The following is a 10,123-nucleotide window of genomic DNA, read 5'->3' on the forward strand; positions in this document are numbered from 1 at the left end:
AGAGGCTTCTGATAACATTGTTGACCGGCAAGCATCTAACAGAGAAGCCAGGTTATATAGCGACACCCAGATCTAATCAGAACAGGTGAACAGGGAAGATGATGTCACAAGTTCAATTCCACCAGTAGCCACCGGGGGAGCCCAGAATCCAAATTCACAACAGTACCCCCCCCTCAAGGAGGGGGCACCGAACCCTCACCAGAACCACCAGGGCGATCAGGATGGGCCCTATGAAAGGCACGAACCAGATCAGAGGCATGAACATCAGATGCAGTGACCCAAGAATTATCCTCCTGGCCGTATCCCTTCCACTTGACCAGATACTGGAGTCTCCGTCTGGAAACACGGGAGTCTAGGATTTTTTCCACAACGTACTCCAACTCACCCTCAACCAACACCGGAGCAGGAGGCTCAACGGAAGGCACAACCGGTGCCTCATACCTGCGCAATAACGACCGATGAAAAACGTTATGAATAGAAAAGGATGCAGGGAGGTCCAAACGGAAGGAAACAGGGTTAAGAATCTCCAATATTTTATACGGACCGATGAACCGAGGCTTAAACTTAGGAGATGAGACCCTCATAGGGACAAAACGAGAAGACAACCACACCAAATCTCCAACACAAAGCCGAGGACCAACACGACGGTGACGGTTGGCAAAAAGCTGAGTCTTCTCCTGGGACAACTTTAAATTGTCCATCACCTGCCCCCAGATATGATGCAATCTCTCCACCACCGCATCCACTCCAGGACAATCCGAGGATTCCATCTGACCGGAGGAAAATCGAGGGTGGAACCCCGAATTACAGAAAAACGGGGACACCAAAGTGGCAGAGCTGGCCCGATTATTGAGGGCGAACTCCGCCAATGGCAAAAAAGCAACCCAATCATCCTGGTCAGCAGACACAAAACACCTCAGATATGTCTCCAGGGTCTGATTAGTCCGCTCGGTCTGGCCATTAGTCTGAGGGTGAAAAGCAGACGAAAAAGACAAATCTATGCCCATCCTAGCACAGAATGCCCGCCAAAATCTAGACACAAATTGGGTTCCTCTGTCAGAAACGATATTCTCAGGAATACCATGCAAACGAACAACATTTTGAAAAAACAGGGGCACCAACTCGGAAGAAGAAGGCAATTTGGGCAGGGGAACCAAATGGACCATCTTAGAAAAACGGTCACACACCACCCAGATGACAGACATCTTCTGAGAAACAGGCAGATCTGAAATAAAATCCATCGAGATGTGTGTCCAAGGCCTCTTAGGAATAGGCAAGGGCAACAATAATCCACTAGCCCGAGAACAACAAGGCTTGGCCCGAGCACAAACGTCACAAGACTGCACAAAGCCTCGCACATCTCGTGACAGGGAAGGCCACCAGAAGGATCTTGCCACCAAATCCCTGGTACCAAAAATTCCAGGATGACCTGCCAATGCAGAAGAATGTACCTCAGAGATGACTCTACTAGTCCAATCATCAGGAACAAACAACCTATCAGGCGGACAACGATCCGGTCTATCCGCCTGAAACTCCTGCAAGGCCCGCCGCAGGTCTGGAGAAACGGCTGACAAGATAACTCCCTCCTTAAGAATACCTGTGGGGTCAGAGTTGCCGGGTGAATCAGGCTCAAAACTCCTAGAAAGGGCATCCGCCTTAACATTCTTAGAACCCGGTAGGTACGATACCACAAAATTAAACCGAGAGAAAAATAATGACCAGCGCGCCTGTCTAGGATTCAGGCGCCTGGCGGTCTCAAGATAGATCAAATTTTTGTGGTCAGTCAATACCACTACCTGATGTCTGGCCCCCTCGAGCCAATGGCGCCACTCCTCAAACGCCCACTTCATGGCCAAAAGCTCCCGATTCCCAACATCATAATTCCGCTCAGCGGGCGAAAATTTACGGGAAAAGAAGGCACAAGGCCTCATCACGGCGCAGTCAGAACTTTTCTGCGACAACACTGCCCCAGCCCCGATCTCAGAAGCGTCGACCTCAACCTGAAAAGGAAGAGTCACATCAGGCTGACGCAACACAGGGGCAGAAGAAAAACGGCGCTTAAGCTCCTGAAAGGCCTCCACAGCATCAGGGGACCAATTAGCAACATCAGCACCCTGTCTAGTCAAATCGGTCAATGGCTTAACGACATCCGAAAAACCAGAAATAAATCGACGATAAAAGTTGGCAAAGCCCAAAAATTTCTGAAGACTTTTAAGAGAAGAGGGCTGCGTCCAATCACAAATAGCTTGAACCTTGACAGGATCCATCTCAATGGAAGAGGGAGAAAAAATATATCCCAAAAAGGAAATTCTCTGAACCCCAAAAACGCACTTAGAACCCTTGACACACAGAGAATTAGACCGCAAAACCTGAAAAACCCTCTTAACTTGCCAGACATGAGAGTCCCAATCATCCGAAAAAATCAGAATATCATCCAGATACACTATCATAAATTTATCCAAAAAATCGCGGAAAATATCATGCATAAAGGACTGGAAGACTGAAGGGGCATTAGAAAGACCAAAAGGCATCACCAAATACTCAAAGTGGCCCTCGGGCGTATTAAATGCGGTTTTCCACTCATCCCCCTGCCTGATCCGCACCAAATTATACGCCCCACGGAGATCAATCTTAGAGAACCACTTGGCCCCCTTTATGCGAGCAAACAAATCAGTCAGCAACGGCAATGGGTATTGATATTTAACCGTGATTTTATTCAAAAGCCGATAATCAATACATGGTCTCAAAGAGCCGTCTTTTTTTGACACAAAGAAAAAACCGGCTCCTAAGGGAGATGACGATGGACGAATATGTCCCTTTTCCAAGGACTCCTTTATATATTCTCGCATAGCAGTATGTTCAGGCACAGACAGATTAAATAAACGACCCTTTGGGTATTTACTACCCGGAATTAAATCTATAGCACAATCGCACTCACGGTGCGGAGGTAGTGAACCCAGCTTGGGTTCTTCAAAGACGTCACGATAATCAGACAGGAACTCAGGGATTTCAGAGGGAATAGATGATGAAATGGACACCAAAGGTACGTCCCCATGAGTCCCCTTACATCCCCAGCTCAACACAGACATAGCTCTCCAGTCAAGGACTGGGTTGTGAGACTGCAGCCATGGCAATCCCAGCACCAAATCATCATGTAGATTATACAGCACCAGAAAACGAATAGTCTCCTGGTGATCCGGATTAATACACATAGTCACTTGTGTCCAGTATTGTGGTTTATTATTAGCCAATGGGGTGGAGTCAATCCCCTTCAGAGGAATAAGAGTCTCCAAAGGCTCTAAATCATACCCACAACGATTGGCAAAGGACCAATCCATAAGACTCAAAGCGGCGCCAGAGTCGATATAGGCGTCCGTAGTAATAGATGACAAAGAGCAAATCAGGGTCACAGACAAAATAAATTTAGACTGTAAAGTGCCAATGGGAACGGATTTATCAAGCTTTTTAGTACGCTTAAAGCATGCTGATATAACATGAGTAGAATCCCCACAATAGAAACACAACCCATTTTTCCGTCTAAAATTCTGCCGCTCGCTTCTGGACAGAATTCTATCACACTGCATGTTTTCTGGCGTCTTCTCAGTGGACACCGCCAGATGGTGCACTGGTTTGCGCTCCCGCAGACGCCTATCGATCTGAATGGCCATTGTCATGGACTCATTCAGACTTGCAGGCACAGGGAACCCCACCATAACATCCTTAATGGCATCAGAAAGACCCTCTCTGAAAGTAGCCGCCAAGGCACACTCATTCCACTGAGTAAGCACAGACCATTTACGGAATCTTTGGCAGTAAATTTCAGCTTCATCTTGCCCCTGCGATAGGGACATCAAAGTTTTTTCTGCCTGAAGTTCCAAATGAGGTTCCTCATACAGCAAGCCCAAGGCCAGAAAAAACGCATCCACATTGCGCAACGCAGGATCCCCTGGTGCCAATGCAAAAGCCCAATCTTGAGGGTCGCCGCGGAGCAAGGAAATCACAATCCCAACCTGCTGTGCAGGGTCTCCAGCAGAACGAGATTTCAGGGACAAAAATAACTTACAATTATTTCTAAAATTCTGAAAGCTAGATCTATTCCCTGAGAAGAATTCCGGCAAAGGAATTCTCGGCTCTGATACCGGAGCATGAACAACAAAATCCTGCAAACTTTGCACTTTCGTGGCGAGATTATTCAAACCTGCAGTTACACTCTGTAGATCCATTATAGACAGGTGAACATAGAGCCATTCAAAGATTAGAAGGAGAGAGAAAAAAAAGAAAGACTGCAGCATAGACAGACTGGCAAGTGATCCAATTAAGAGCACACTAACTACTAGAGAAAAAAAAAAAAAAAAGAAAATTTTCAGCAGACTTCTTATTTTTCTCCTTTCTCAGCCAAGGATTTTAACCCTTTAGTAGGCCGGTCAAACTGTCATGATCTCCATGGCCAGAGAACTAGCATAAGCCTCAATAGGAACAAGCTCTTGGAAGATGTAACTATACTGACCATGAACTAAACCTACCGCATCATCTAGAAGTAGCCAGGTAGCATGTCCTACTTTTTATCCCTATATGCCCAGCGCCGGCCGGAGAACTAAATAATGCTAGCAGAGGGAAATATAAGACCTGACTCACCTCTAGAGAAATGCCCAAAAAGGAGACAGAGGCCCCCCACATATATTGGCGGTGATATGAGATGAAACAACAAACGCAGCAGGAAAATAGTTTTAGCAAATTTGAGGTCCGCTTTCTAGATAGCAGAAGACAGAAAGCATACTTTCATGGTCAGTAGAAAACCCAAACAAAACACATCCAGAAATTACTTTAGGACTCTGGCATTAACTCATAATACCAGAGTGGCAATTCCTGATCAACAAGAGCTTTCCAGACACAGTAACGAAACTGCAGCTGTGAACTGGAACCAAAATACAAAAACAAAACATGGACGAATGTCCAACTTATCTAGTAGGTGTCTGGGAGCAGGAACAAGCACAGAGAGGCTTCTGATAACATTGTTGACCGGCAAGCATCTAACAGAGAAGCCAGGTTATATAGCGACACCCAGATCTAATCAGAACAGGTGAACAGGGAAGATGATGTCACAAGTTCAATTCCACCAGTAGCCACCGGGGGAGCCCAGAATCCAAATTCACAACACACCAGGTTGCAGTCTCTTTACCTTTTTACTGGAGATCTCTGAGTCCTCAGTCCAGAATATGGTTCACCAGGCTGCGCAAGTCCGGCCGGTCCAATGGCACCTACAGAGTTCACTTCACAGGTGGAAATCGGTGCCTTCCTTCTTAGCGCTATGTGTTGTAGTCCTTCCCTGCTGTGCTTACGGAAAGTACCCCACAACTGTTGTGTCTGTTTCTCGTGTTCCCTCACAACTCGATTAAATGATGTTCTTCTAATCCTCCGTCCCTCCCTGATGTTACGGTTTGAACGGCACCCGTTTGTCGGATAGGCCTGGAGTTCTTCCGGGACCCTAGAGACGCCCCTCTCCCGCAATTGCCTCCCAAGACTTCCTAGGTGATTTAGGTGAGACAGCCCGCCTGAGACTGACTGTCCTGCCGCTGTTTAGAGTATTGCTTGAAGCTGGTTATTGTAATACTCCCTCGGCGTTCCGGCCACCGGTAGTGCGCCTCAGTAGGATGTTGCTCCGGTCTTACAGCATGACCCCTACTGGTATTCTCCTATCGCTTGATCTCGTTTCTCACTCAGCACAATCTATCTCGCTTCTAATCCTTTCTTGGGTCCCGCCGCTTCCCGGAGCTGGCGCGGACCCGTTACGTTCTTTTCAATGCCAAGCCTCTGTCAGGATCCCACCCCTGACAGAGACCCTACTGTCTCTTCCTCCACAACACCCTCTGCCACCAGGTGTTGCTTCGTCCAATCCAGTCAGCTTTCTCATCTAACTTCCTGCCTGACCCCCAGTTTACCCACTATGGTGGGGAGTGGCCTAATGAATAGCACCCTTAGCTCCCCCCGGAGGCCCAGCTGTGAAATGTATTTGTGTCTGTGATACCTGATCAGATGAACTCCTTCAGTGCCATCGGACGCACCGTAGCTCCCCAGAGTGGCGGAGCCACAGTACTGCAACGACCAGGACTCTGGGGCGCTGCACTCCCCCCTGGTTAAACACAGTACTCCGGGACTGGGAAGAAAACAACAATACAAGTTAGCAAAAAGACATACAATTTTTGTTGAGTGCAATAACAATAAGCATATTTGAACAGAGCTTCCCTTTATGGGAGGTGAGGGCACTTGAACGTTACAAACATGGTTAACATTATAAATTACAGGCTATAAATAACTCCTGTTACCCAACCGGGCATTCTACTTAAGTGCAAAATTGTTGAACAATAATTTAACATTGCCTTTAAGGACTCACACTCTAAATCCACTAAAAACCTTCCTATAATCACATTATAAGGCACTTTAACTTTCTCATTCTCCTTCTTTAAATCTGCAGGACCGCCGGTCCTATCGGCACCAGACCTACTGCCTCTCCTTTCTTTTACAGGACCGCCCCGTTCAGCCAGGGCCTACTGCCTTTTCAACTACTATACACAGTATAGAACATAACATTTCTTTCAGTTTAAGAGCACTGAGTCATCTCTACATGACTCCTATCAGGACTCAGGGTTTACCTTCTATCCTAACTTTCTATCAGCATTATCTAAACATTGTCTATCGAACATTAAGCCTTCTCATTATCTTTCTTCCTTTCTTGCATGCTGGACACCACATCTATTTCTACGGGCCCACTGCCTTCTTCTATCTTTCACCTTTTACTTCTCAGAGCACATCATCAGTATTCCTTCACATTTAACTAATTAAACACATATAACTCTCTTGTACAAACATTATCATCACTTTTCTCTCATTGACATTATTGCTATTTATCTTAAGCAATTTTACTATTGAAATACGATAAATGAACATCCCCTTTAAGAGGGGACCAATTCTCTGTGAGGTAGCGTGTCTTCCCAAGCTACCAGTCCATACTCAGCAAAGGTTCCAGTGCGGTATCTTCGCAAAGAGTCTTTAAGTAAAACCAGTAGGGAGCGCCTTTAATAAGGTGCAACTATTTACAAGAAGTTCGGATCATGCACTGTTCATGATTTCAGCAGTTTTTGAATAACATAGAAAAATAGAAAAATAACCAAAAACAATAGGGATCCCGGGTCCATAGAAGGATCCCCCTAAAAGTTTACCCTGAACGGGTTTTAGCAGCAATCATAAAAGGCAATAAAACAGTAACTATTTTACAAGTAACAAAGTACAGTAGAATCTTACTGTGGTGGTCTCCGGTCTGACATCACCAGGCCAACGGATCGCACTGGTGCGCCAGGAAGCGGTTCCGGTCCCAGCAGTGATAAAATCCCTCGCCGGGACGCCCTTCTCACGGGTAGGTGCACACGTTCCTCCGGAGCACGGCGAGGACGGGCTCCTCGAGATTCCGCGGGGCCGGGCTCTGCTGCTTTCCCCTTGGGATCATCTTCTTCCGGTGTTCCGGCAGCAGCCTGGAGGGCAATGCATCGTTGCACACCTCGCGCCATCCAACCAGACTCTCCCGCAGCCCTCCTCCATCTGGTGTAAGTCACCGCATCGCCTGGCTCCAGGTCGCGGGGAAATCTTCCGCTGCAGGGCTCCACCTCCTCCCGATCCACGTGGATCTGTAGCGGCTCCCCGATTTCTTGGATAACCCCGCGTCCATACTGAGGGTTAAAGGCCACCACTACACCCCAGTGTGATGGCGGGATCTCCGGGGTGCTAATTAAATCAACCTGCTCTGCAGGCTGGGGCCGGCTCCGCCACGCTGCCATCAGACGCCGTAGATGTTCGGCGTCCGGCATGATCTTCAGGCCCGGCGTCTGTAGCGTACCTTCAGCCGCGGCCAGGTGGGAGGGAGCAGGGGACACTGGGGATAAACGGATCTCCGTAGGCTGGCCCAGCCGAGTGAGCACGCGGGCATCAGCCTCCAGCCTGCGGGCTACCTGTCGGGCCTCGGCTGCAGCCACACATTCCTCAGACAGCGGCAGAGGGGGTCGGCCCATCGGTGACCCTGTGAGGGTCAGACCCCGCAGCGTCGGCGTTTCTGGGGCTATGTCAGGTTGCGCAGCCTCAGGCCGGACCGGGTCAGCCCCGCGTGGTGCTCCTGATGTCGCCATCTTGGCCTTTCCTCCAATGTCTTCTTCCCGCGGTCTCTTTCGTGGGCGGCCCTGTCCCCATGGTCTCCACCCTCCAACCAGGATCAGGAGGCGGACCTCGGCTGTTGACGGGCACGTCCTCAGGACACAGAAATACTTAGACTGGGCGGCCATCGCTGTTCGCGCTCTCCAGCTTGTCTACGCCTACTTCACGCCCCTTCTCTCTTCAGCGCTGCAATGGCGGCGGATTTTGGCGGTAAATGGCGCAACACAGTCTTCGTAATAAAGCACAGTCAAAGCACAATAAATCACAGTTCCAAGGCACACATGACCTGATTCTTCAGGCTTAAGTAGATCCTGTTCGTGACGCCAAGTTGCGGCGCCCCCACCGCCGCAGGGCCGAGGAATACCCGGTACCGGGCCTACGGGTCTCTGCTTCTGGGGTTGTCACGGCGGCTAGGCCCCGGTCCGTGACCCTGCCGTGGGGCGCACAGTGAATGATCGGTGTGGATAGTGGTAGTGGTGCGGTGCAGTAAATAACGAGGACACCAGGTTGCAGTCTCTTTACCTTTTTACTGGAGATCTCTGAGTCCTCAGTCCAGAATATGGTTCACCAGGCTGCGCAAGTCCGGCCGGTCCAATGGCACCTACAGAGTTCACTTCACAGGTGGAAATCGGTGCCTTCCTTCTTAGCGCTATGTGTTGTAGTCCTTCCCTGCTGTGCTTACGGAAAGTACCCCACAACTGTTGTGTCTGTTTCTCATGTTCCCTCACAACTCGATTAAATGATGTTCTTCTAATCCTCCGTCCCTCCCTGATGTTACGGTTTGAACGGCACCCGTTTGTCGGATAGGCCTGGAGTTCTTCCGGGACCCTAGAGACGCCCCTCTCCCGCAATTGCCTCCCAAGACTTCATAGGTGATTTAGGTGAGACAGCCTGCCTGAGACTGACTGTCCTGCCGCTGTTTAGAGTATTGCTTGAAGCTGGTTATTGTAATACTCCCTAGGCGTTCCGGCCACCGGTAGTGCGCCTCAGTAGGATGTTGCTCCGGTCTTACAGCACGACCCCTACTGGTATTCTCCTATTGCTTGATCTCGTTTCTCACTCAGCACAATCTATCTCGCTTCTAATCCTTTCTTGGGTCCCGCCGCTTCCCGGAGCTGGCGCGGACCCGTTACGTTCTTTTCAATGCCAAGCCTCTGTCAGGATTCCACCCCTGACAGAGACCCTACTGTCTCTTCCTCCACAACACCCTCTGCCAGCAGGTGTTGCTTCGTCCAATCCAGTCAGCTTTCTCATCTAACTTCCTGCCTGACCCCCAGTTTACCCACTATGGTGGGGAGTGGCCTAATGAATAGCACCCTTAGCTCCCCCCGGAGGCCCAGCTGTGAAATGTATTGGTGTCTGTGATACCTGATCAGATGAACTCCTTCAGTGCCATCGAACGCACCGTAGCTCCCCAGAGTGGCGGAGCCACAGTACTGCAACGACCAGGACTCTGGGGCGCTGCATATATATAATTTGAACCTGAGCACAGCCCCTTCTGTATATCATATGAGCCTCCCATAGCCTCCCCCATATACACTGCATGTCACCCCCATAGCCTCCCCATGTGCAGCATGTCGCCCCCATAACCTCCCCATGTGCAGCTTGTCGCCTCCAAAGGCAGCACCATGTGCAGCATGTCACCCCCTTATGCAGCACCATGTCACACCCCCATAGCCTCCCCATGCCCACCCAAATAGCCCATACACATGAGAAAAAAAAATGAACACCACATACTCACCTCGGTCCCGTTCCGTGGCGCTCTGCTTTTCTCCCTGCCTCCAGTGCGCTGACTCTTCGCGGTACACAGCTGACACAATGAAGTGACGTCATCGCATCAGCTGTTTGATTGTTGGAGGAATTGGCAGGAGGCTCCTCCTCCACCAAAGGAGTCAGCGGCGCAGTGCAGAGCCACAGATGGAGA

This window comes from Ranitomeya variabilis, chromosome 4 (assembly GCF_051348905.1).
Source record: "Ranitomeya variabilis isolate aRanVar5 chromosome 4, aRanVar5.hap1, whole genome shotgun sequence".
Lineage (NCBI taxonomy): Eukaryota > Metazoa > Chordata > Amphibia > Anura > Dendrobatidae > Ranitomeya > Ranitomeya variabilis.